The sequence below is a fragment of the Gopherus evgoodei genome, chromosome 2 (genome assembly GCF_007399415.2).
Source record: "Gopherus evgoodei ecotype Sinaloan lineage chromosome 2, rGopEvg1_v1.p, whole genome shotgun sequence".
NCBI lineage: Eukaryota > Metazoa > Chordata > Testudines > Testudinidae > Gopherus > Gopherus evgoodei.
Genome location: NC_044323.1, coordinates 25242313 through 25269484, shown reverse-complemented (window position 1 = coordinate 25269484; position 27172 = coordinate 25242313). Strand labels below are relative to the sequence as shown.

Here is a 27172-nt window from a genome sequence, read left to right as displayed (position 1 = left end):
GAGGCTTAAAAGGTTATTACTAGAGTGGAAAAACCGGAAAGCTAATATTCATATCGTCTCTGCAGCTAATCTTTTTCTTTTACAATCTGAAAAAAGGCCTCAGAGGCAAAAAATCATCTCTAATCTTGTTTTCTATTCTGAGTATTTTATTAACCTTTCTTTTCTAAGTCTACAGCTTTCACTCTAATGCAGCCCTGGCAACAATTCTAGGTTGGCTGTTTTTTTTCATTGAGTAAGGTACTACAGTGACATTTTTTCAGCAGAAGGACCATGTTTAGTTGCCATAGTGATTGTACAATAATGACGATAGTTTGACTCTAATTTAGATTTGTCTATTGCATTGTCAGTCCAGCTTCTTCTCAGTACTAACTTTGGCTCCTCATAAGCTCTGTGTTATTGTGACCTTTCACCAGCATAGCCAGCATTTCCCCTAAGACTGGTGTTTCAAGATCCTTGGGTTTCTAACCTCCTGACCCTTAGTGACATTTGTGGGCCAGATGGTGCAAATCACCTGACACATTTTTTTGAATCTGAGGTTGGGGAAAAAAAACAACACAAGCAGCTTCCAGGCAGCTGATTTATTTTGCCTCATTCTTTGAAACACCAAATGTTACTGCATTGAACTGAGTGAGATTTTGTACTCTTCTGGGATGTTCTCAAACTAGGGATTTCTCTCTAATCCCAAAAGTTTTGTTTCTTACAGACTGGCAACTGAGGTGAATATGACTATGTACATTTCCCCCCCTCCGAACTTTGTTTTCTTGTTGTGACACAGGGTGCTGGAACAATTTATATAGTGGGAGGTGCTGTGAGCCATTGAACCAAACTCTAAACTCCATATATGACGGAAACCACTGTAAGGCCTCCCCCTCCACATACAGAGCACAGAGACACACTTTTTGCAGTTATCTATTCAAATAGGGCTAATAATGGGGAAGACATTTGATATCAGTTGTGATATTTCCATCCCTTTTATCCCTGCAAAGAAATTTAAACTAAAATGCTCATAGAAATTTTTAAATGAAAAAAAACATTAAAATAAAAAATAACAGTCATCTTTTCTGCACACTAATCCCATGGCATAGGCTTTCAGAAATGTAAACCAAAATGATAAATACGTAGTGAGCTATCTATCATAGCACTCCAGAGCAGAATCTGGTGCTGCATCTTCTATAACTTTACAACCTACATTTTTGTGGACCAGTTCTTTACATATTGAAAAGCAAAGATGGCAACAGCTAATTTTTTTTGGGGGGGGATGGGGGTAATATATTAATTTATATAATAAAATAGCAAAAATGATTTATCTATGTTCATGTAATTAACCTTAGCCAGCCTTGACAAGTAGAAATTAAAGTTCCTAATGTTTCCTTTAAAAATCTTATTAATCAGCTGCAGGCACTGGGCAGAGCATTTAGTCTAACATTAGGAGGTCAGAATGTTTCTGTTCCTTAAGGGCTACTTTCTAGTTAAACATCTCTTCTCTGGACTGTCCATCTCTGACGAGGATGCAATTTTTTACTAGCATTAAGCCTAAGGAAATGAAGGAAATCAAATGATACTATAATTTTTCTGCCATCTAAATCTACTAATCTCGAGCCTGTCCTATATTATATTTCCTAGCTAAGTGTGTCAGAGTTAGAAATGTATAATGTCCTGCATTTAAACTCTTGATGGCTTTATGACCCCCCCCAAAAAAACACTGTGGCACAGAATGAAAAGTCTCTGGCTTTTATTGCCAAGCCTAAAAAATTATACAAATATACCTATTCTGCTTTCATTAATTACAGTTTTGAAAACTGACAGACACAAAACACCTAGTCATTCAATGAACGACACTTTTGACCTTGTTGGGTAAAAAGTTAGGTCTCTACATTTTGCTCCCATTGAAGAAAATGGCAAAATTCCCTTTTGTACACAGGTTTTAGACAGATGGGACCAAAATGTTCACCTGGTGTAATTCCATTGAAGGTAATACCAAGGATGAATTTGACCCATTATTTTCATCTTGGAAAATGTACAACACAACCCATATGAATTGTCAAAACAAAGTCAAGACCTTTATAAGTGAAAGAAACCCATATTTTCTTTTTCCATTGCTCCTATTGCATATTTTCACATAATAGAATAACTGCATCACTTGGACTATGGCACGGATGATAAAAATCTATTTTGTACCTGTGTGTATGTCTTGGTACAAAATCAGTATGAGATTTTGAAAGCTTGGGGAGGAGAAAGGAGATGATTGTCAGAACTAATCCTACTTGACAACCATTATTAGTTAAGTGCATCCATTTCTTCTTTTAAACTGACGACTATTGTTAATATTATTTTCTAACCATTATGTAGGGCTGTGTGAGCCCTACAGGATTTGATGCTTGATGAGTTTCTAAACTGATCCTTGCACATTTGATTGACAAGGACTAGAAATGAACCAATCTCTGGAAATTTGTATGGAGGATAGAGTCTGGCAAACTCAAACTTCTAATGTGAGAGTCCCTAGGCTTATGGGAGTTGAGAAAGGGAGGAAGACCAGATGGGAATCATGAAGTGAAGAGATATTGACAACATCAGCCTATATGCATATATGTGAACAAAGGTCTGCAATTTACACTAAACCATCATATCCCTATGTTTACCCCTTTTATAATAAATCTTGTACATTGCACAACTTGTGAGATATCATTTGAAAACTCATGATTTGCTGATCTTTAGTGTCTTAGTAAAACATATAGGGTTATAAGATCCCATAGTACAATGTTACCAAGACATTTCCGAACATGTTCTGGAGAGCTGTCACAAACCAGTACCCTGGAGACAAAAGGTTAGCCAACTCCTCAGCCAGGTGTCAACAAGATCAAATGGACCATCACCTGATTAAGTGGCCACTCTTTGGCAGGAGAGAGGATGTGGGCAAAAAAATCTATATTTTGACAAAGAAGCAGCTTTAGATTCCTATCCATGAAGACTTCCTGTCCCCTGAACATCAGATGGAGATGATTCTTGTGCAAAAGAAAGAGCTATAAGAGGAGAGAACAAATGTCCCAAATGATCTCTTCCTTTCTATCAACTGGCATCAACAATACTTGAAGACGAATTGGACTGAGGGGAGATTTTGACTAAAGGGTTCAGCCAGTAAGAATATTGGAATTTGTGATGAAAGAGACCTTTCCTTGAATTGACTTAGCTTATTAAGTTAAGTATTATTTGCCTTTTACCTTTTATTTCTTTGTAACAAATTCTGACTTTTATGCCTCATTACTTATGATCACTTAAAACCTATCTTCTGTAGTCAATAAAATTGTTTTATTGTTTTATCTAAACCAGTGTGCGCTCAGATTGAAGTGTTTGGGGAACTTCATTTGGGATAACAGAATTTGTGCATATTATTTTCTATTAATAAAATGACAGACTTTATTTGAGCTTGTATTGTCTGGGAAAAAGTTAGACCGTAAAAAACACATTTCTGGGGGTGGAAATCTGGGACTAGGAGTTTCCTGGTGTTGGGAGTTTAGTGGTGTAGCCCTACAGGGTAATTCAAGAGTGGCTGGCTACGGCACTCTTACAATATAGCTGGGAATGATTTACATGCTGGAGGCTAAGTGTGAGCAGACCAGAAGTGGGTTGTTCTCATAGCAAGGCAGTGTAAAAAGCACCCCAGATTGGAGACTTGAGGGGGCACAGCTGTCCATCAGTCCAGATTGTACCTTGGGTACTGTCACATGTGTACAGCTGAGTCTAAGGTGTGATACAAGCATTTTGCTAATCACTGCCAATAGGTTACATTTACCACCTAGTTTCATATCTAGTTTACCAAATATAGGTCCTTAATTTTATTTTAGCATTCTTTCAATTTGCTTCCATAAATCGTTATAGTATAATCAGAAAATAGTTTTGGTTTTACACTCTATAGATCCCTGACAGGTCCATCCCTGTCTGAAATAGGCATTTGCTAGTGTCATTAACAGGTATTCTCCTAGGACAATGAATCTCTCTTAAAATGGGAGAATTTGTGAATCAGGTATATTTTTTGTAGAAAACTCAATACCCTTCATCTCACATACATATAAACCAACCAAAATGATCTAGGTCAGAAGAAAATTTTGACCATTTCAGTGTTCAAATGTATTGGCAATTACTGGATTCAAAGCAAAGTATTTTGTTAAAATAGCTCTAAAAAAACCCACTTCTTTGGAGATGTATCATAAACTACAGGTCACTGCTCATTGCAAAGTACATCTGTAGAAAATTGCTAACAATCCATTCTAATTTTTATATCCTGAGCTCTAATACTCACTGAAAAGTGATGCTGGAGCTTCAGTGAGCCTCCATTGCATTGCCTCTGTCTGGGGGAAACGTAGACTGATGATTTGAATGAAGCGATAACTACTCTAAGTGAGAATCTTGGGCATTTAATAGCCCATTAATAGCAACATCCAGCATTATTTAGAGATTTTTATTTAGTTTTGAACTGCAGAAATATGTGAGGTGGTTGACATTCTGGAAACCTACATATAGTCTGGGTAACAGTGCTTTATGCAGGTGTCATCAATAACGTTGGATGGGCTAAAAATAAATCTCATGGGGCAGATTGCTTCTCAAACTATGGGCTGAAGTAGAGTCTACAGTGCTATCCCTCCACATCTCTAGATGCAGGTTGCTGGGTAATGGATCTGCATGAGTGCAATTCCAATGACCTCTTAAACAGATAGCCCCTGAATTTCCATTTTGTGCAAGATGGTTTGGTATCGCACAGGTAATGTATTTTCTGACACACAAAGATCTCCTGGTACAGCTTGACTCCAATTCAGAGGGGCACCGTGGGATATCTACGTCCTTGCACATGTTCCCAGTTATGTGGTAGATTTCACTATGCATGAATTACTGTCAGGTTGCCCTTTTACTGACCCTATTTAACTCCTCACCTGAGACAATGCAGACACACCACTTTACACCAGCTGATGAACTGGGTCTTCACATTTAAAATATGCTATTCAGCCACAAGAAGTTATCTTCTTCCAGAGGACAAAACTTGAGAACATCTTGAATTCAGAAAAAAATAGCTGATAAAGCTGCCTTATATTCTACTACTGATGATGCCTGATGCTGTTACTACCACATCAGATACCCAAAAAGCTCCTGCCCCATTATATATATTATATCTTCAAAGGAAATGTTTCTGTAGGTGCCATCTTCACAGACATACTCTTCTTTGCTATCAGTAATTATCTCCTGCTTTTGAAGAAAACAAACTCTTCAGAGATGAGATGAGATGAGGGGAATACCAAATACTTGAATCTGTGTGAAAATATAACACATTTGGAAAAGTGAAGAATATACTTCGGCTATTTGTAAAGTGTCTTTAATCTGAGGCTCTCAGTGCTTCTTGCAAAATGTAATTAAATTACAAAGCATCATAGGCACCAACTTTATCCGGTGACAGTAAGGGCTCGGGACTCCCGCCTCTGGCCCTGCCTTGACTCCATCCTTTCCCCACCCCTGGCCCCACCCCCATTCCAACCCCTTCTCCAAAGTCCCCATCCCAGCTCCCCACCCTCCCTGCTCCAGTGGCTCTCTTCCTAAATCTCCACCCCACTAAGCCTCTTCCCCTGAGCACACCACGTTTCCCCTCCTCCCTCCAGCCCCAGAGCACCCACGGAGTCAGCGCCTATGCACAGCATCTCCCTGGGATAGAAAAATAGTATTTACCTGTCTTACAGTTGGGTAAATTGAGATGCAGAGAGAAATTAAGTGACTGCTCGAGTCAGACAGGTTGAAATTCGGGGGTTTTTTTAAGTCAATGACAAAACTCCTATTGACTTCAACTGGGCAAAGATTTCACCTACTGTTGGGATTCGGGCCTGACTCAGAATCTCCTACTTTAACTAGTGCATTATACTCCTTTCCTAGTTGGATATTCTGATAAAGTGCTGATCCTGGGCATAGCATTTTTGTAATGCAACACAAGGTTTCAATTATGACTTTTTCACACTTGTTCAAACTTTACATTGTTTCCATGGTTCAAAAGCAGGGAAACTGGTATCCTGAGAGCTAAACATACATTCTGACAGTTTGGCAGGCAAATGGGCATACAAAGGGAAGAATTTCACACTTAAAATCTCCTCATTGAGTGCAAGATCATACACATATTACTTAGGAGCAAGATTTCCCCAGAATGAGAATTAGAGAGAAAGCTATTCAGAAGCTACAACTGCAGTAGCCCCTTTGCCTGCAGGAAAGACCTGTGAGAACACCAGTGTTCTGCACCCTTTGTTGGTGCATTATTTGATTTCTTCTACAGTTCAAGACCCTGATCCTGATCTTTAAAGCACTCCTTTGAAAGAGTTTAAGATCCAGACACAGAACACTACCAAATGAAAGCCTTCTCTCTGGAATAGCCTGTCAGAAGACAGGAGAGCAGATCCTAATATATTAGGGCAAAAAAGAATATGAACTTCTTCCAGGAGGCCTTCCCACAACGATGGTGTAATGAGCATCTTAGAGGTAAAACATGAAGAAAAGCTGAAAGAATAAAGCAGGGGCAAGGTTGAGGAAGAAAAATAAGGAAATAAAGAGAAGGGAAAGAAGAGAATTAAGTAAATAAATGAACAAAAGAAAACAGACACTAAGGGTATGTCTACACTGCAAAATTAGGTTGATTTTATTGAAGTAGATTTTTAGAAGCCAATTTTATACAGTCGATTGCATATGTCCACAATAAGTGCATTAAGTTAGTGGAGTGTGTCCTCACTACTGTGGCTAGCATCAATTTACAGAGCTATGCAATATGGGTAACTCTCCCACAGTTCCCGCAGTCTCCACTGCCTATTGGAATTCTGGGTTAAGCTCCCAATGCCAGATGGGGCAAAAACATTGTTGCGAGTGGTCTTGGGTACATGTCATCAGGCCTCCCTCCCTCCCTGAAAGCAACAGCAGACAATCATTTTGCACCTTTTTTCCTGGGTTACCTGTGCAGACGCCATACCACCCCAAACATGGAGCCCATTCAGCTCACCGTCACAGTACATCTTCTGGGTGCTGCTGGCAGACATGGTACTGCATTGCTACACTGCAACAGCTCCTTGCCTTCGTGGCAGATGGTGCAGTAGGACTGATAGCAGTTGTCAGTCTCCTGAGTGCTCCTGGCAGACCTTGGTGAGGTTGATCAGGGGCACCTGGACAGACATGGCTATCCTCCTCTTGAGACTCCAGGTTATTCTCTTCTTTAAGTTTTGTCTCATGGAGATTCAATCCTGCCTGGAACATAGAATCATAGAATATCAGGGTTGGAAGGGACCTCAGGAGGTCATCTACTCCAACCCCCTGTTCAAAGCAGGACCAATCCCCAGACAGATTTTTATCCCAGTTCCCTAAATGGCCCCTCAAGGATTAAACTCACAACCCTGGGTTTAGCAGGCCAATGCTCAAACACTGAGTTATCCCTCTTCCCCCTCTCCCCCTCATGCGAGCTGGAGGCTTCTGCCTCAGGCTGCTCTCCTAGCCGGCAGCACCACATGGTAGCACCTACTCCATGCTCTCATGGCTCGTGAAGCCTGGACAGTAGTAAGGAGCAATTCAACTATAGGCTGAGCAAGTGCAGAATGGTGGTAGAATGTGCCTTTGTACATTTAAAAGCTTGCTGGTGCTGTTTGCTGAAGGTCAGACCTCAGCGCAACCAACATTCTCATTGTTATTGCTGCTTGCAGTGCGCTCCATAATATCTGTGAGAGTAAGGGAGAGACGTTTGTGGTGGGGCAGGAGGTTGAGGGAAATCATCTGGCATCCAATTTTGAGCAGCCAGACACCAGGGGGATAGAAGAGCACAGCAAGGTGCGCTGTGCATCACAGAGGCTTTGAAAACCAGTTTCATGACTGGCCAGGCTTCGGTGTGACAGTTGTGTGTGTTGATCCTTGTTGCAAACCTGCCCCCTTTGTTGATTTTAATTCCCTGCAAGCCAACACCCTCCCCACTTCAAAATAAAGTAACTCTTGAACTGCTGGTGGGGGAAGTAGAAGTGAGTGGCAACCTGGGCAGCAGTGATCATGAGATGGTTGAGTTCAGGATCCTGACAAAAGGAAGAAAAGAGAGCAGCAGAATATGAACCCTGGACTTCAGAAAAGCAGACTTTGACTCCCTCAGGAAACTGATGGGCAGGATCCCCTGGGAGGCTAATACAAGGGGGAAAGGAGTCCAGGAGAGCTGCCTGTATTTTAAAGAAGGCTTATTGAGGGTGCAGGAACAAACTATCCCAACGTGCAGAAAGAATAGCTAATATGGCAGGTGACCAGCCTGGCTTAACAGAGAAATTTTCGGTGATCTTAAACACAAAAAGGAAGCTTACAAGAAGTGGAAACTCGGACAGATGACTAGGGAGGAGTATAAAAATATTGCTCAAGTATGCAGGGGTGTAATCAGGAAGGCCAAAGCACAATTGGAGTTGCAGCTAGCAAGGGATGTGAAGGGTAACAAGAAGGATTTCTACAGGTATGTTAGCAACAAGAAGAAGGTCAGGGAAAGTGTGGGACCCTTACTGAATGGGGGAGGCAACCTAGTGACAGATGATGTGGAAAAAGCTGAATAACTCAATTCTTTTTTTTGCCTCTCCCAGACTGCTGCACTGGGCAGCACAGTAGGGGAGGAGCTGAGCAGCCCTCAGTGGTGAAAGAACAGATTAAGTACTATTTAGAAAAGCTGGACATGCACAAGTCCATGGATCTAGATCTAATGCATCCGAGGGTGCTGAGGTAGTTGGCATTCATTCCATAATAATAATAATTGACTTCATTCAATAATAGCCAGAGTATTCAAAGTTAAGGTCAACACACCATGCCCACATCATTATGTTATAGCATTCATCATGTCAGTAAGATATAAAGGTGACTTAAATGTATCTTTCTTGGCATTCATCAGGTAAGGCAGATCCTTAAGATTTTTTTAAATACAGGATTTTTAAATGCCATTTGCATTAAATAGCATGTTCTAGCTAAACCCTCTGCAGTTTTAGTAAGTGTATGAATGTCAAAGAGACTCAACATTCCAAGAATACCATAATGAAATAAAACATGAAGGCAGATGGAAAAAGAACACATCAAAGGTGACGCATGTTTTCAATCAATCTCTGCAGAGGATTCAGATCAAAATGTTGAGATTGTGCAATAACGTACAAAGCAAATTCCCATGCATAGTTGTATGAAATTATGTATATGAACTAACAGCCTGTGAGAATTGCACTGCTTACTGCAAATGTAAGCAACACAATGTAATTTTTAGTAGATGCCTTATCTATAACAGAGAAATTCTATTTAGAAGGAGAGGGCTAGTCCATGGGATTGTTTTGGTTTATTAATTCTCCCTGCAGTGTTGAATGAGAATTTGTTTTTTGAAAATCTTGCAAAAATTTGGAATAATTTCATGCCATAGTATATTGGTAAAGAAATTCTTTGTCAAGTGAAATGGATTTCTATTTATAAAAACTACCTCTTTGTATTCAACATGTGAATTAGGAGAAAGTAGTGGTTTCTCACTAAGACTACCATGGGCTCATCATTTTTACAGCTAAAAAAATAAATTGTAACACAGAATCATCATCATTTCTCTTTAAAAATGGCACTACTTAGGCCTCTACCCAACAACTGACTGTGTAGAGCTGTGTGACATTCTGTAACAAAACCTGAAACCAATTAAAACTTGCCCAGTTTGGGGAGTTGTTACTAGCTTGAAAGTCAACCCTAGGTCATCAAAAAGTTTGTGAGAACTTTTGGAGTAAATCTGGATTCTGGGTTAAGTTCTTAGTGAATGAACCTATGGTGATTTATAGGTTATGTCAAACAAGATAGAAAATTAGTTTCACATGGACTAAACAAGAGCTAGGAAAACACACTAAAAAGTATTTGTAAATGTTTGTTCAAACAAAAATAGTGAATGCAGATGGATAGTACTTGTGATCCCTTCTGTTCAGTAGCTGTTTGTATCAGAAAATTTTGTTTGCAAAATGATCGCATAAAGAGAGATTAATTTATGCAAATATTTATGCACAAGTATTTGTGCTGGAACAGTTTGTGGGCCTAGCTTGAAAGTTCTTTTCATGGGAACTTATCCAGTAAAGGAACAAAACAATACTATGTGGCATAGGTGACCAATCACAGAGGACACAGAGAAAATTGTAAACATAGTAAATAATGATTCACTAATCGAAAAAGAGAGCTATGTTTGCTGAATAAATTATTTTTCTGTGACTAGTTCATTCAGCTCCATTTTTGACATGACTCCAAAGGAAACTTGATGGCTTCCTCAGTTTTCTCTTTAATTTTTCCAAGTTTCTTCAAACCCATAACTTACTGGCGGTGAACCCAGAAAAAATGAAACCACAGGAAAGATTCACCCCATGAACAAAACCACTGTATTTCACAAGTGTATAAATAAGCCACCAGATGACATTATTCACCCTGGGTCTGATAAGGGCCTCTGATCCTTAGCTCCCACCAATTTAAGGAAACTCCTCAGACTGCTTGGCTGAATTAGCTATGCATAACAGTGATATTCTTTTTGCTTGAGGTTGACCTCACTTTAGCCCAGGATTTAAATAGGTGCAAATGGCATATTAATTATTGGGCCAACTATATAGCATGATATGTAAAGTTATATGGAATACAGCAGGGTTACACCAAATAATTTTATGGCATACTGTACCCACATGCAAAGTGAGTACTGTTACTACAGTCTGCATTCCTTTCCCATTTCGCTCAGGTCAATACAGTGTTCATGTTAAGATTAAAAACATTTAATACTTACAGAGCTTGTTGAGCTTTTCTATTATTTTTTTAAACATTTCCAACATGCAGTACAAATATTAACCCATAAAGATTTCTCATATATGGGATCTGATGGGGAAGCTCAATAGCTTTATCTGAGATATGATTATCCTCTAGTTCTACAACTGAAAAACCTAGCGTGATGTGGAGCTTCTGTGTAGGTGCCTTGATGTGGCTTTTTATTACAGACACTGTAATTTATGGTATTCCTCTCCCTGGTTTTCCTGTTCAACACAGTAATTACACCTCATCTGTAAGTTAAGAGGCCCTGGAAACAGTATCAACATGTCTCACTTTGTTCTGATGCTATGATGATGAATATAATGCACAGACAGACAGACTTATCTGACTAGTTACAGTCTCTTGTATGTGTTTATCAATGAGACTACTAAAAAACACCCGTTTTCCTGTGTTTGCACAGAAAATCTGTTCGGGTACAGTATCTGAAACTCAAAAGCATAGGAATGATGAATATTTAGCCCAAGTCTTCTCATTTATTTTTGTATAAGAATGACTGACAAAGCTCACTGCAGCACAGAATAATTCTTCACTGACAGACTGCTTCCACTTCTAGAAGATCTGAGATGAACTGAAGTAGACATTTTTATCATACTAGTTCTTCTATAATAATATGGCAAAAAATCCATCCTCACCTGCATGTGTCAAATAGCAGTGCTAGACCTAATTCATAAATATTTATTTACAAAGCACCTTATGCCCAAAGCCTCCTGACTGACTAACATTATATGTAAATATCATAGATGTGTCTGCCAGGAGAAGCCTCGTTACTGTCTATATGAGATGTGCTCATTTGTATGGTGCAGCCTGAGGGCCAGCCAAAGGATGGCCACCAGCAGCACAATCTTTCCAGCTTGCCTTGGAATGAGCAAATGTTTTCTTTATGCTCTGTGTTTCAAATGCTCTCTTGTCTGCTCAGCAAATAAGGTCAGAAATATTCCATCCATAATAGGCAGGCACAGGGTCTACTGGGTCACATGTCTCGACGAGATGCTCTGAAAGGTTATTATTTATTTTTACAGCTCCCAAAAGGGTGCTGGGCACTTTACATGACAAACAGAAAGGAAAAGGCCTTGCCCCAAGGAGCTTATAATCGAACATTAGATGCAATTCAGCAAGTGGAGTAACACACATTATGAGACAGAGGGGAAGGAGGACAAGTGTTACAATAAGGTCACCTGATGTCATGATGGTCCACTGCAGGCTGTATTCAAAGGAAAGAGATGCAGGTTTGAAAAAGTGACAGGACCTCAGCTGGTGTCAATCAGAATAGCTCCAGTGGCTTCAGTGGACCTACCTCGATTTACAATAACTGGTTTCTTATCTGTGAGTAACCTAGCAATTGAAGGATCAGTAGGCCAACAGCCTGTCAAAGCTTAAAAACCAGTCATTCACTTGCCTAGATCCAGTGAAGATGTAAATAGCAGGCACTATGGATGTAGCATTTTCAAGTAGCTGTTACAGATGGGAAAATTAAAGCACTTGAAATTATTCCAGGAATCCATAAACCATGTTTGTGCCTCAGCAAGTTATCTAGAAATACACAAGAATGCCAGTGTGCCCGCCAGCAATGCTCAGTCATAACCAACATACTGCATGCAGAAACCAAGTGAAATGATTACTGTCTATCACGCTGGCCAGTGACTGACTGAGCCATTTTCAACAACCTGAGAAAATCAGATTGTTTAATCTAGAGGTAATCTCATGGGCCCTCAAATGAACATACACTACATTGGTTCCTCTTCTTCTTCGCGTATGCACGAGGTGCCTCAAGTGGCACATGACCAGGATTCACCTTAGGATGTGTAACAGGGTGTGATGAGTCAGGCACTAACTCAGCAGCCTGTCACTCAAATCCCCATCAATTTACACTCCTTGAGTTCTGATTGAAAGACAAGCAGTTGGCAGAGGAGGTTAATTAACTGAGTGGGACTACAGCTGAGGGGCTAATTGGTAAGAGCTAGGTATACATAAACATTCAGGAAGGAAATGTAGGAGGGGAAGCCAGGAGCCTAAAAGTGGGCAGAAGTAGAGGGGACTGGCTGCTGCATTACCACTCTATCCAGAAACAAGAAGGCAAGCTGGCTACAGATTGTGAATAAAGGATGGTGGTAAAGAAGGCCTGGAGTGGCTGTAGTTTGTTAGGCTGGAAAGGACTCTCAGGGTACTACCTGGGTAGCATAAGATTATTCATATGAGATTAAATAAATCCAACCCAATCTCATCCAGCCAGTTTTGCTAATCTTTGACTGTGATACCTCATGGCAAATCTGTAATTGAAGAAAGGCTACCTCTATCTTTGACTCATTCTAAATAGAGGAAGAAGATAGCTCTTGGAGTGAGGTTCCTGGCTAGACCCCCGGGTTCCCAGAGATAAGGATTCAGTGGTATATGCCTGGTGAAGATGCCTGAAATGGTTTTAAGTTATCTGGCTAGTGGTTAATCTTATTATCTCATACTTGGACTGGTATGCAATAACAAACTGTAAATACCTAGATTTTTTCCACGGTGCACGTCAGAGCTTTATTTCTTAAGGCATGGGATTGAATCATTGCTCTTCATATGTTTGTACAAATTAGACTGAGATTAAATGAAAGGGTTGCAATGCTTCTAGAACCCTTCCAGATTCAATCCTGATGCCTCCTCAGGGTCTGCTACTCCTCTGGAAGCCTATTTTTTTCCAGTTCCAGATGATAGTATTGAAATTTATTTATAAGTAGATAATTTTGATTTTTAAACAAATATCTTTAACCTATTTTCAAGAAAACTGCTTTTCCTATTTCTAACCACTCCTATTCCTATGCTGCTAGAAACAAGCAGCAGACCACACACCCCAGTGTCTGTGTTCTGTTGCATGTCTGCTGGCAGCAGAGAATTTGCACTAACTTTTTGCTAGAAAATTACCCATTTTCACCTACTAATGCAAACAGCACTTGGTGAGGAAGGATGGCCCAATGGTTAGAGAAGTAGCCTAGGACTTTTGAGATATGGGGTTAATTCCCTGCTGTGCTAAAGCCTGTCTGTATGACAGCAGGCCAGTTACTTAGCCTTCTGTACTTCAATTCCCTATCTGAAAAACAGGGCTAATAAAACATGTGGGTGCTGTGTGAGGAAAAAATACACAAAGGACTGTGAGGTGCTTGGATGCTATAGTAATGGAAACCATATAATGGTATAATATACATCCAATTCTCTCTCTCGTTCTGGTTTGGTTTGCACATGTATTTTCTTATCTGCTTTGTGCTTTTAGATCAGAGCTCTTCCTGGATTATTTTAAGCATAGGTCCTTCTCTTTAACATTCATTTTAGCCATTTATCAAGATTTTGTCTGGAACAATATATAGCTTAGCCATTTGCACTACAGCACCTTAATGAGACAGTCCATGAGAGCAGATCACTCTAGTTCCACTCTCTCTGATGCACTGCTGAATCAATGCTAGTGCTGATGCCACATTTCTACTGAAACGACAAGACAGAATTATTTCAGTTCACTGATTTGCCACAGGCTAGCATATGCTTCCTAGAACTGAAACCATAATATGACTTACAAAGATGTTTATAAAACTCTGAAGTCAGATCCTCAGCTGGCGTAAATCAGTGTCGCACCACTGAAGTCAATGGAGCTATGCCAACTTATAGCACTTTCTGATCTGGCTGTATAAGTTTAAAAGGTTCCACTTTAGCAAAGCAGTAAGGGCTTAATGTGCTGGAGAACTAAGTCTTCTTTACACTAAGGGAATGGTGTATAGCAGACTTACGTCTAGTATATAATACCACTGGAACATTCCCCTTGCATGAGAAGATCCTCAAGTGGCAAAGAATAACCATAACAGATACTACACAATTCCCCTTCCTGGGTCCCCAGGTGTGAACTTAAGTTAAAATCACAGAGTTCTTGGTTCTCCAATACCTAGAGAGGACCAGAGTGTTATGTGAGGGATTCAGTGCAGTGAAGGACTTCTGGGTAGGAGTCATTCGCTAGTCCTCTATTAAAGGGGATGGTGCTTGTGTCTGATGTCTCTCTACTGCCAGGATACAGGATGCAACTGGGGAAAAGGCAGTGTGACTGTGGTTCCCCTATCTCTGGCTGAACCCCTGAGGTCTGTGATAATCAGTACAAGAATAAAGCATCCTCAAGGCTGTTTTAATTTGCATAATGGACCAGGGGGGTTCTCCAGGACTGAGGATGTACAAGGGCATTTAAAGCCCACTCCAGACTTGTGCTGGTCAGTCAGGAAAGAATTTGGCTCTTGCTCCTTCATGTCACCCCCGACCCACCCATACACACACAAGGAAGTAGTTAAAGTAGACTTCATAGTGTGAAGCCTGTGATTGTCCATTTCTAATCTGAGCTGGGTACAAAACTCTTCCCTGCAATACACATAGGGCCAAACACTCATCCCAGCACCCAGCCTGAGTAGGCTGAGCTGAGCACATGGGGATGTGTGGTGGGGACAAAGGGAGAGAACTTCTTTCACTTAGCCTCTGGAACAACTATGGTGTAACTCCACAGTGGCCACTGCAGCCTGTTGGCTGAAGTAGTGCTTGATGCCTGCAGCATGACCTTTGAAGAAGCAAGCCCTGGAGCATCTATGCAGTGGCAAATTCTCCATTCCTGTCTTTTTCAAGAGCAATGACTGATGCCACAACTGTGTTCAGAATGCATAACGGCCAGTGTTACATGCTGAGAGGCTTGTCCTCATCCAGTAGCTACCCGCCCTCCAGAGCCCCTGGCATCCCATCAAAGTCCCTCCTGAAAACTGACCCTCTTTCTCCAGTTCCATTCTTCAGGCAACACTGCACAGAGAGCCTCAACAAAACCAGGCTGCTCAGGACTCTCAGAATGCACACCCACTCCAAATCTTCCTGCTTTAATGCCACAGAAAAGGACCCGCCTCAAGAAATTGCCTCTACAGCCAATCTGCCCGTTAATTAACAAACTTTGAAGTAAAGAAGAGAAGCCTCCTGAAGCAGTTGGATGAAGTGGAAATCTGGCGAAAGGCTGTTTTTTCTCTACCTTGGGTAAACCATGAATAACTTGAAAATAAAATCATACAGAGGAAACTCAAACATGAGGTGATATCACAGCCAGGAAAAAAACAAGAGATCAATTTAAACAGTAAATATCAAATACTGTGTGTTAAATAATAAAACAACTTCCATGCTAAGAAAGACCAAATAGCAAAGGTTGCATACAAGGGACTCATGCTCTTCATTGCATAGGTACTTGTGTGAAAGTCAATGAAACAATTCATGTGAGTATAGCCTGCAAGATCAGGCTCTAATTCTGTCATCATAAAAAGGACATAATATTTAAAACACATTGTAAAATGCACATATTGATATACAATGTAGTTCAGTAGTCAATACATTCACAAAGCTGCAGATCTGGAGAGTCTCAGCTGGTGTAAATCAGCTTCTTTGACTTCTATAGAGCAAATACTGTTTTTCACCAGTTGAGACTCTGACCCTTTAATTCCAACATCTTGCAATAGTCTCAGGTAGGGTGACCAAATGTCCCAATTTTATAGGGACAGTCCTGATTTGGGGGTCATTTTCTCACATAGGCACCTCTGATTTATCCTGTCCTGATTTTTGACACTTGCTATCTGGCCAGCCTAACCTCAGGTATTTGATTTTTAAGGAAATAAGTTTAGCTTAGCAAAGCAACATCTCTAAATTCTTCACAGCACATATAGGATGCACTCAGAGTTTCAACTCTACAATGAAACACTGTCCAGAGTTCCAGATGGCCTCCATTTCATACATGCAGGATCTGGCATGAGTGGAGTCCCGCCATGATATGTAGCAGGTCCCTAACAATTGAATTATGTCGGTGACAAACGAATCCATGCACAGAATTGCTTTGACATAAGGTCGGCATCTCAGTAGAAAAGTAAGCCTTGGGAACTTCTCTGCAACACACAGCAACAAGGGAGTTGCAAGCAAATATGAACCCATGATGTACCTCCCTTCAGCAAATATCAGAAACTTCAACACTGCTAAGTTATGTTTGGCTGAACTTCAGTCAGTGTTTGTTGAAAACAACGCCATTCTTTGTGATTTTAAATTACTCTAATAAATGTTAAGAGAGCAAATCAAAATGCTACAGGCAGCATTTGAAAATAAAACAATTTTCTTTCATATAGCAAAAAGCAAGGTGCTCTTACCAGGTGCAAAACGAGAAAAGAGTAAACCTAGTAACAACATACCAAGCTAGGCTGCAATTTCCATGGTGATTTGACACATTAAATAACTTAGGATTTAAAATACCTTGTGCTGCAATAATTGCTTGAAAGCTACTTGGGGAAAAAAAACAGTTGAACAAGAGCAAGACACACAAAAGAAACTGATATAATCATGCCAGCATCAGGTTATCTTTAGGACTGGCACTGTAATACCAGTCCTGGCTTTGTGATACAGTGTCCCAGATAAAGATGCAGAACAGCTTCTCCCTTTCTTTAATTTTTTTTTTCATTCATATTAGAAAGAACAGACACCAAGCGAACTGTCAGTAGTATCTTGGCAACCTACGTACAAACATTTAGCAGCATTTCACAAGCTATTTTATGGCAAAAAGCATAAATTGTCCTATCTGCTAGAAGGCTCGTCCTCTGTTATACCATTAATGACACACTGTTTTTAAGATATATTTTAATTAATAAGTGTGGTTAAATAAATCCAGCCATATTCAGAACCACCCAAACAGATTTCATAAAAACTCTCCCTTGATGACTGTATATTGTATTAGCACCACTTTTGCTTCTCCCAGTCCAACAGATCCACCCCTGTGGCAAATTTGGGGCAGGTTTATTTTGTGGAAGGTTGAGTGTTTATATTGATAAGGGAGACTCTATACTGTCACGTAGTGCATCAGATATGGAGAGAAAGGAAAGGAGCAATCTTTACCCTAGCTTCATCACAGGATGACCACAAGTGCAAAAAAGTTTTTTTAAGGGGAAATTGTCTGTACTATTAGAGATTGTACTGAGAATAGATTAGTGTTAGTGTTATGGTTGGAATAAAAGGTTGTACTTAGAGGGAGATTGTCACAGAAAAGACTTTACTGTAAATTGAATTTATTCCATTTAGGCCACAAGAAAGGAGAAATATTCAAGAGCAAGCTCAGTTTAGAGTGGAGGCCAAAGATATTAAATTTTAGTTTACTGGCTTCAGGCATGCTTCCTCCAAACACATTGGTGGCGGCTGGTGAAAATTGTTGTAATGCTGTATACAGATGAAAGAGCATGTATAAGTTTGGGGCGAATGCCACAACAATGTTCCTGCAAGCAGTCACTCAAATTTAAGAATTAATTTACTTTGACTTTGCTTGCATCTCTGTTGTATTCACTTCCTGCAAATATGGGACTGACTGAGTTTTATCATATGAATACTCACAGAAAACAAGATTTAAGGTGTCAGGATAGCATATTTGCATCAGAAGTGGTATATTTCATATGGGATGGGATATGGCTTGATGTAATATGGGGACTCAGAGCCCAGGCTCAGAGGCAGTTAAACAAGCTCCACAAGCATTTGACATTTCCCTTGTAAACCAGAGCAATGCAATTACTTTTTGAGAGTATGATGAAAGAAGACTAAATGTAAACTCTGCACCCAGCCAATAAATCTCACAGAAGCCTAATTGGTAGAGGAATGAGGCCTTGAGCTAAGCATGTGTGGCCCAGAAAGGAAAAGTTTTAATTTTTTTATAAAAGTTCCTCAGCTTATTTATCCGCTACCTCTCCAAGAGAGACAAAATCCCAAGGCTTTCCTCAGACCCTTCTCTTAGAAATATACTCATCCATTCAGGGAACAAAAGTGGAACTATGTGACTTGTGACCAATCACAACTAAGAACCACAGAGTATATTTTGAATATCAAGCATCAAACACATGCAGCAAAATGTTCAGGATTAATTTATGCACGAGAAAATAACACACACATACAGCTACAAACCACGATATAGAAACATCACTTGACAAGAGATTACAGTACAGTTTTCTAAAATACAGAATGGAGACTTTACTGGATTAAAGCAAGCTATGTAGAACTCCCACTTCTTCATCCTTGGGAAAACAAAGCAGGAGGGAGAAGACATTGGTCTGGAAAGGTGTTAATTCAGAATCCATAAATAAATTGAATTATAGAGACAAATATCAAAAGAAAAAATCAAATTGAAGTCTGGTATAGATCAGGACTGGAATTTTTCTTTTTACATGCTCTGCCTTGTACAATTAGAAGAGGTTGCATAGCAAGCAAAATGGAAAGTGAGAATATTAAACAAAAGGTAGGTATACAATGGAATGCTCTGGTCTCATGATGTAGTAAAAAAAATTAAAGATTATAATCTGTACCACAAAAAATGTGATACATGAAAGGCGGGTTTATATTAAAGACAATTTATGAGATGGGATTAGTATTATGTTGAATGATAATTGGCATTATAGCCATTCCAGCTGCTAGCACTAACTAGGATCTTTAGAATGTTGGAATTGTCAGAGTTATTGGACAATATGCTAAACTTATTTACCTCCCATGCAATTCATTACCTGCCATGATGTTGCACATAATTCTTTCAACGTAGAATGTGTCCCATTGTTTTTAATATTTATAAACTGTGTTGGACTGATGTAGGGCTGAGACTAGGACGATATCTTTTACCAAGAAGAAATCTTGATATTTTTGATATTCTGATGGAGGCTGAGGGCCAGATTCTCCTCTCTCTTTATAATGGTGTAAAACGAGAGTAATGCCACTGATATCAATGGTGAAGCTGCACTGATGTAAAGCCAGAAGTAAGTGAGTACAAAATTAGGCCCTAAAATCATAAGATTCTATTCCATATGCCCTGGATCATTTCAACAACTTAGACAATATTTCTTTGATCTTTTTGCCCCTATTCTGTTTATATTTTTATATAGTTTTAGGCATTCATTTTATACTTTCAACAGATTTTTTTTATTTTTTTTTTGTTTTTCACTTCTATCTGATCATAAGAGCATGATCTCTCTCTCTCTCTCTTTCTCTCCCATTAAACTTGTGTACTTCTTTCTTGTCTTATCTTTTTCATAGGTATGCATAACATGCCTGACTTAAAAAGAACTCTCTATGATCTTTTCCTATTTCATGAATATTAAGGCAGTATATACAAGAAAAGCCTCCATAAAATAAAAAATGAGTGTCTAGTTTTTGGTGATAATTAAAACAAACAAACAAACAAACAAACAAACAAGAAACCATGCAGAAGATCCTCATGCTGATAAGAGGCAAAGATGGCACATGAAAGTAGAAGCATTAGAAAGTCGCATAATGACTATTTGACTTGTTAATAAATAATTATTTACTGAATCCCTCAAGGATATAATTTCTTCCAATAGACCTATACTCACACAGCTATCCTGCACCCTCTGCAGCAGGAAGCAAGAGGTGAGGCATCATAACCAAACAGGATCAACTCTAAAAGAACCCTATTCCGTCAACATGGAGTCCTAGATCAACTTTTTCCCCCTCTATCGAGTTTTGATATATAGTCCTGTCTATTATATTGAAATTACTTCCTCATCCTTGCTCTGAATTGCTAAACATAAAAAAAAAATCTGTGTGAAGTACAAAATACATTCTCTCCTTAAATCATCTTTGTTATCATACTCCTCAGTCAAATCCCTTGTCCCTGTAAAATGCACTGGGCCTACATGTTACACTCGCTTATGCAAACCTTATGAGAATGAGGAAGAAGATTCTGTTGGATTGCATTCAAATATTACAGATATATTTACAAAATGCATATTGTACATATCTTGAGTTGCCTGAGCAATGAAAACAGGCCCATGGATATATTCAAATGATATGCGGAATTAATGCCAAGAAATTTAAATTCTGAAAGCGATTAAAGAATATTTTTCCCTGTTCTTGATTTCAGGTTTCTTGTGGATTTTATATTACCACTAATGAACACAAGTATTCCAATTTCACATGAGCTAGATTTTTACTAGTTTATCCTCATTGTTTTGAATGGAATTATTCTTAATTTGCACAGCTGTTTTTACACAGGCTTAATCTTGTGGGCTGACAATAACTGCTTCTATTACTCTTTTGAACAGTTTGTGAGTTATCTGTAGGAAGCTTCACTTAAAAACAACAACACTCCCCCCACCCAAATAACTCCTTCTATCATCTTTTAAACTTATGAATGATCTTGCCCACATACAGTTAATAATTTGTTTGATCTTACATGTCTTCTTCATGGGCAGAGAATGGAATACAAGCTTAGCAGGGATAGCAAGAGAAGAAGAAATTAAATAAATTTTATCAGGATTGGTAAGAAAAGAAAGCTCAAGTATTACGTTAGTAATGGGATAGATTAGAGCACAAACAGTGTATACATGTAACTATTCAAGTAAGTTCTTAATTTGCTTTAGCAAATAACCCCCTAGGGAGGTAGACTAGATCAGTGGTTCTCAACCTTTCCAGACTCTTATACCCTTTCAGGAGCTTGATTTGTCTTGTGTACCCCAAGTTTCACCTCACTTAAAAACTACTTGCTTCCAAAATCAGACATAACAATACAAGTGTCACAGCATACTGTTACTGAAAAATTGCTTACTTTCTCATTTCTTCTGTATGAAATTTTAATTTCTACTGACTTCATTAGTGCTTTTTATGTAGCCTGTTGTAAAACTAGGCAAATATCTAGATGAGTTGATGTACCCCCTGGAAGATCTCTGTGTACCCCAAAGGGTACATTACCCCTGGTTGAGAACCACTGGACTAGATGGTACATGAATTAATCAAAAAATAGATTTAGAAACGTTCAGCTCTGGTTACTAGACCAAATTTGGCCTACAGAAATAAAAACCTATTAGCAACTTAGAAAAAACAATACCACTAACCGGCATGTTCATTTGCATTCATAGCTAAGCAGCTAAAGACAGAAGGAGTACACCAATATACCTAGTCTTCTTTTCATTAAAAAACCCAGTGTTAAGACATGTCTTAAAGTGTTGCTGAGCTATGGAGATGGGACTCTGGTCTCCGCTATATGCACATTTATGCAAGCACACACCTAAATTGCTTTACACTAGTAGCATTGGATCCCTGAGGATGGAAAGTGCATCTCTGGGGATGTATAGAGGGACTGTGATTGCCCATGGAACTTGCATGAGAGAAACACCTGCACCCACCCTTCTACTGAGGCACAATAAATCAGCACAAGCCCAAAAAATGAGTGGTACTGGCCCAGGAAACACACAAAATTATTTAGCAATGGTGCCAGACTGCACATGTGTAGGAGGGTGGCAAATGCAAAAAGGGCAAGTCTTGTGGGCAATTACATTTCACTGGCCTGAGTTTCCTTTCACTTAGATCAGTTTTATATCAGTGTGACTCCACTGACTTTGATAGTTGCATTTGATTTATATCAGGGCAAGTCAGAAGAGACACAGACATCATGAATAGTCTGTCTTCAGAATTGTGAGTCCATAGCTTTCACAATACTAGCATTTGCCAGTTGTAGAATACCATGTCACGTTCTGCTTCATTACCACTCTGAGCCCATCCTTAGTGCCCTCGCTAAATTCTAAGGGGTCTGTGATGGGAAGTCCATCCCATATAAGGCCTACAGTGGTAAATCAGGCCAATTAACCTATAGGCCACACCTGGTGGAAAGCCAGGGAGAGCTAAGGCCTAATTTGCTGATGAAGTGCAGCTGGGAGAGGAGTGAGGCTGGATTTATAAAGACAGAAAGTTGTTAGCGGAAATGGGCTGCAGGAAAGTAGGGTGCAGTTGCTTCCTGGGAATAGGGAGATGTGTTTGAGGCTACAGGGTTTGATAGTCTGAAGTTACTTCCTGGGAAGAGGGAGTTTGAGCTAGTACACCTGATGCGGGGACCAGAAGCTGTCGGAAGAAGCCCAGGGAAGGAAAGCAGACCACAGTTGCCAGGTATAGGGTTCCTGGACCGGAACCCGAAGTAGTGAGCAAGCCTGGGTTGCCCTACCAGCCACTGGGGAAGTGGTAGCATCAGGTCTGTGCTGAAGAAGACTGCCTGAGACCGTTCATGTGGAAGGACTTTCCCGAGTAGGGGAAACTAGGTAGTGACCTGGCTAGAGGGCCAAGTCATAAAGAGGAGGCTGCAGTTCCTGGAACAATGGAGGGGCTGCAGAGAAAGGAAGAGACAGAATGCGACTGCCAGAAGGGGCATTGGCCTTGCAGAGCTAATCCCCAGAACAGCACGGGTTAGTGGTGAGCAGAGCCCCTGTCACAGGGCCAATTCCATGAGGCGATCAGCACCCTCAACTCTATTACCCTCTTATTGTTCAGTCTCTTCCAAGAAGCGCTGTACTTCACAAGACAAAAAAGGAGGCTGATGAAGAATTAAGCACTGTGCATGTGACACCCCTTCATCCTGCTTTTAGCTAGTATAAAAATACTTCCCACCCCCAGGAAACAATACTTAAAATACACTTGAAACAAGCTGTCATAGACTCAAAATTTCCTTATGAGCTAAGGAAATTCCCCCATTAGGCAGTGACAGACCCAGCACTTCTGAGAAACTACTGTCAGTCTTGACCACAAGCCAGGATATAATGTCAGCCAGGTTTTGTCTTAGGATGTACTGGAGGAAAGAATGTCATGAGAGCCTGTTTCCACCCCCATGCTTAGACCAAGTTCTTGGAGTCCTCTCTGAAACAAAGCAAACCATAGAACCTTCTGAGGTCTCTCATCACTAATTGAACATCACTATATAAATCAGGCAGAGATAATGGAACAATGGGCTGGAGCAATCATCAATGTTGGAGCAAAAATACAGAAAAATTGTCTGAGCATTTGCTAGGATTTTTATAAGTATAATTTACGGAACATTTTCCAGAATATGACAGGGTCTTGTTAAATCCAGACACGTATCCATTCAGCTTGTCTTTTATCATAACAGTGAGTTCATTATAGAACCTTTGCATTGCTGTCATTCAGGTTATGTTAGCATTTTCATTATAAATAATATATACCAAAGGATTACAACATGGCTATAAAAATCCACTTGTTATTGAAACTTGGCTTATGAAGGATTGGCATAAGCACTGCCCAGACACATCTTTTTCCCTCCCTAAATCTGAAAGACAAATAAACGGAGTAATTTGAGTTAGTTATGTGTACAAGAAGACAACTCGTACTATTTTCAAACAGATTTTTGCACTTGTGTAACTCTAAAATTGGCTAGATCTGAACAAAACAGCACAGAGTTCACTTTGATGTCTTTTAGTGGACTAGCTAAAAAAAAAAATGTAGACCTTCCCTTGACAAGGTAAAAAATCTCAGGGAGCCTTTTTATGGACTATATACGCCAAAGGAGCTATAATGCCCACAGAAGTGGGTATTACAGATTTTCCCCCAGCTGCATGGCTCTATGCCAGTACCACTCACAGTAGATGTGTGGGGCAAATAGCCAGGGTACTGCTGAACTGTAGGTATTCCTGTGGGACCAGAGGTAGCTAAGAGCAAAGAAGAATGGCCCTGAGGCTACTCCAGCTTATGGTGCAGATTGGACAGACCCCAACTGGACTGAGCACAGGTGTAGTGCAAATGTGGTTTAAAGCCACACTCACTCCTGCGCTTCACCCCCACTCACTCCTGCGCTGAGCACAAGTCAACCAAAACAGAGAACCAAGGCCATTGGCTTCAAGTAAGAAGGGGATGGTACATCGGAAAGTGTATCAGAACTGTAGGCTGTTTAATAAGGAGTTTTATGGTCCTGCTTGCAGGCTAGAGGAGTTGTGTAGGGGATGTGTGCAACCAGTCTTGAAAAAGTCAGCCTAGATCAAAGGTCAGGCGAGTTGTGCCCCTCTGCCTTAGGAAGCAGTCTTCTTTCTCTCTTTCTGGTTGTGTCTTAAAATATTGGAATCTAAGAAATAAAGTAGTGATACATTGCAACCTTCCAACAAGAGTATAGTACGTTTTTATTTAACTCCTCTGTTTGTATGCCATGATCATAACAGAGGGACAGATCAGGCCTCTTGTCCTTTAGGTCATAGGCAAACACAAAAAGATCTAGACTATATATACATATGCAAGGTGTTGCCTCATGTAGTCAAAGCCAGATTCTGTCTCCTAGATCCATGTGCAACTCTCCATCTGCCTATGCAAAAGGAAAGATTTTCCATCTTTTTAGCACCTGTAATAGCATATGCCCAAGATGCTAATGAGGACATGTTGCCAGGGAATCAATTGGTCCCAGAATCATTGAGGAGGCACAGAGTTTCAGAGCAGATGACCCTGGCCCCCAGCAGATCTCAGAGAGCCTCAGGATGTGCAAATGCAGTTGAAAGCTACTTTCCCCTTTCCCCCCAAACTCTTACTTGTTCTATGGTAACAAGCTCCCCAGCCCCCACCCCACCCCACCACATACCTCTAGTGATATGAGGGAAACCTCCCTGAATTGCTTTTCCCCTGGTCACTTACACAGATTTTTCCAGAGAAGGGGCAATCTGTCCCCATATGCAGATCCCAATAGGAGGAAAAAGGTAAACAAAGCCCAGTAAAGCAGTGGACTAGACCTACTTTCTATAGCAGAGGTGACCTTAGGAGTACCCCTTCATGGCCTACCATGGCACTACTCTGCTGCCTCAGTTTCCCTTCAGATCTTAAGTGATCAGCATTTGCTTCCAATGTTGTCTAGTGCTGCAGTGACTTGGCCTTCCAGCTAAATCACACCAAAGTTCCACACCTTCCAGGTATCTAAATTCCAAAACAAATATAATGAACTCAAAAGGAGAGTCTTCCATCCCCGTCCATGGCTGGACACAGCCCTTCTATTCAGAGTCTGTATTTTCTAGTAAGCCTCAACTGAACTCCCTACTTCAGACCTATCTTACATCAGGGAGGCTCTGACAGTCTGCCATCCATCTCAGCATCAACAGGCAAGGCACTGGAAATGAACTCAATCAATGGTCCTGCTTCAAGCTTATGTTCTCTAAGGGAGGCCTCAACTAGCAACAGTCTTTATTCCTGTTCCAGCTAGGCTTCTCTAGTAAGAGCTGGAGGTATGCTCCAATTTCCAGTCAGCTACTCACTGAACTGGGTTTGCCACATTCCAGGCCTGACACCTACATCAGGCATAGCAGAGTGTGGCTGACTGAGCCCACCATAGGCTCTTATTAATTCCTTCTTGGCCAATGTGATATTTGTACATATATGTATTACACTTTCCTTTAAAACTGTGTGGATTGTGGCAAGAGGCAATATCTATCAGAAAAAGAGTATGAGGCTGGGACAGAAGGCAAGTATGAGACAGAGATGAATCTCCATTAAACTGGGAGGGGTAATTTCGGCTGGATTTATGTCAAGTGTTAGAAAGTCCATTTTTGGGAGTTTTCAAAGCTGTGAAGCTGGATCCCTTTGAGTTCTACTGGAGATCAGCGTTGATTGCCAGGGCCGGCTTTAGGAAGTGCAGGGCTCAATTCGAACATTTTCGGCGGGGCCCTGGCAGGGACAACTAAAAAAAAAAAGTGTAAAAAAAAAAGCCTTTCATTTCTTCCATGTATTATTTACTTTCCATAACTATATAAATAATACAATTATATATTTTGTACACTGCATCATATATGCTGTTGATTGCTTATTAATGACCGCCGTCATTAATAAGCAATCAACAGCATATAATAAGCGTCACCCTGCGGGTGTGCACATGTGTGGGTCCCAGCTGCTCCCTGCCCCCCTCATTGAAGCAGGTGTGCAGGGTTACTACCCTGAGAACTGCAGGGCAGCCAGTGGACATGGGGCTGGTTGGAGGCAGGGCAGGGGCTGACTGGAGGTAGGGTCTAGCTGCAGGCAGGGCAAGGGGTGCAGGGCTGGCTGGCTTCAGGCAGGGCCACAGAGGGATGCAGCAGGGTTTGAGAGGGCTGAAGACAGAGGAGTGCAGAACTGGCTGGCTTCAGGCACAGGAGTGCAGCGGGGTTGGCTGGAGACAGGGCAGGGGGGTTGGGGCTGGGTGTGGGCAGGGTGCGCAGGGCTGGTGCGGGCAGGGGTGTGTGGGGGCTGGCTGGCTTTGGGCAGGGCCACAGGGGTGTGTGGCAGGGGGTGGCTGGAGACAGGGCAGGGGGGTTGGCAGGGGCTGGCTTTGGGCAGGGAGTACAGAGCTGGCTGGGGGCAGAGCTGGCTGGGGGCAGCAGAGGCAGCTGGAGCCCCGGCCCTTTAAATAGCCCCAGAGCCCCCCGCTATCCAAAGGCTATGGGGCCTATTTAAAGGGCCCGGAGCTCCAGCAGGGAGAGCAGGGCTGCAGGGCGGCTTGCTGGGCTCCGGCCGGGAGAGCGGGGCTGCAGGGCGGCTTGCCGCACTCCGGACGGGAAAG

General features: G+C 40.9%; 2 long non-coding RNA genes across 4 annotated transcripts in view; both read right to left on the bottom strand.

The window, feature by feature from the left end:
* LOC115645467 overlaps positions 1 to 27172 on the bottom strand; it is a 201624-nt gene that overhangs the window by 68722 nt on the left and 105730 nt on the right. The window lies entirely within an intron of this gene.
* On the bottom strand, positions 4442 to 7054 carry LOC115645468. The gene is made up of 2 exons (XR_003998751.1): positions 7016 to 7054; positions 4442 to 5298 (listed from the first exon to the last, which is right to left on the bottom strand). It is a non-coding gene; the product is annotated as an uncharacterized LOC115645468 (long non-coding RNA).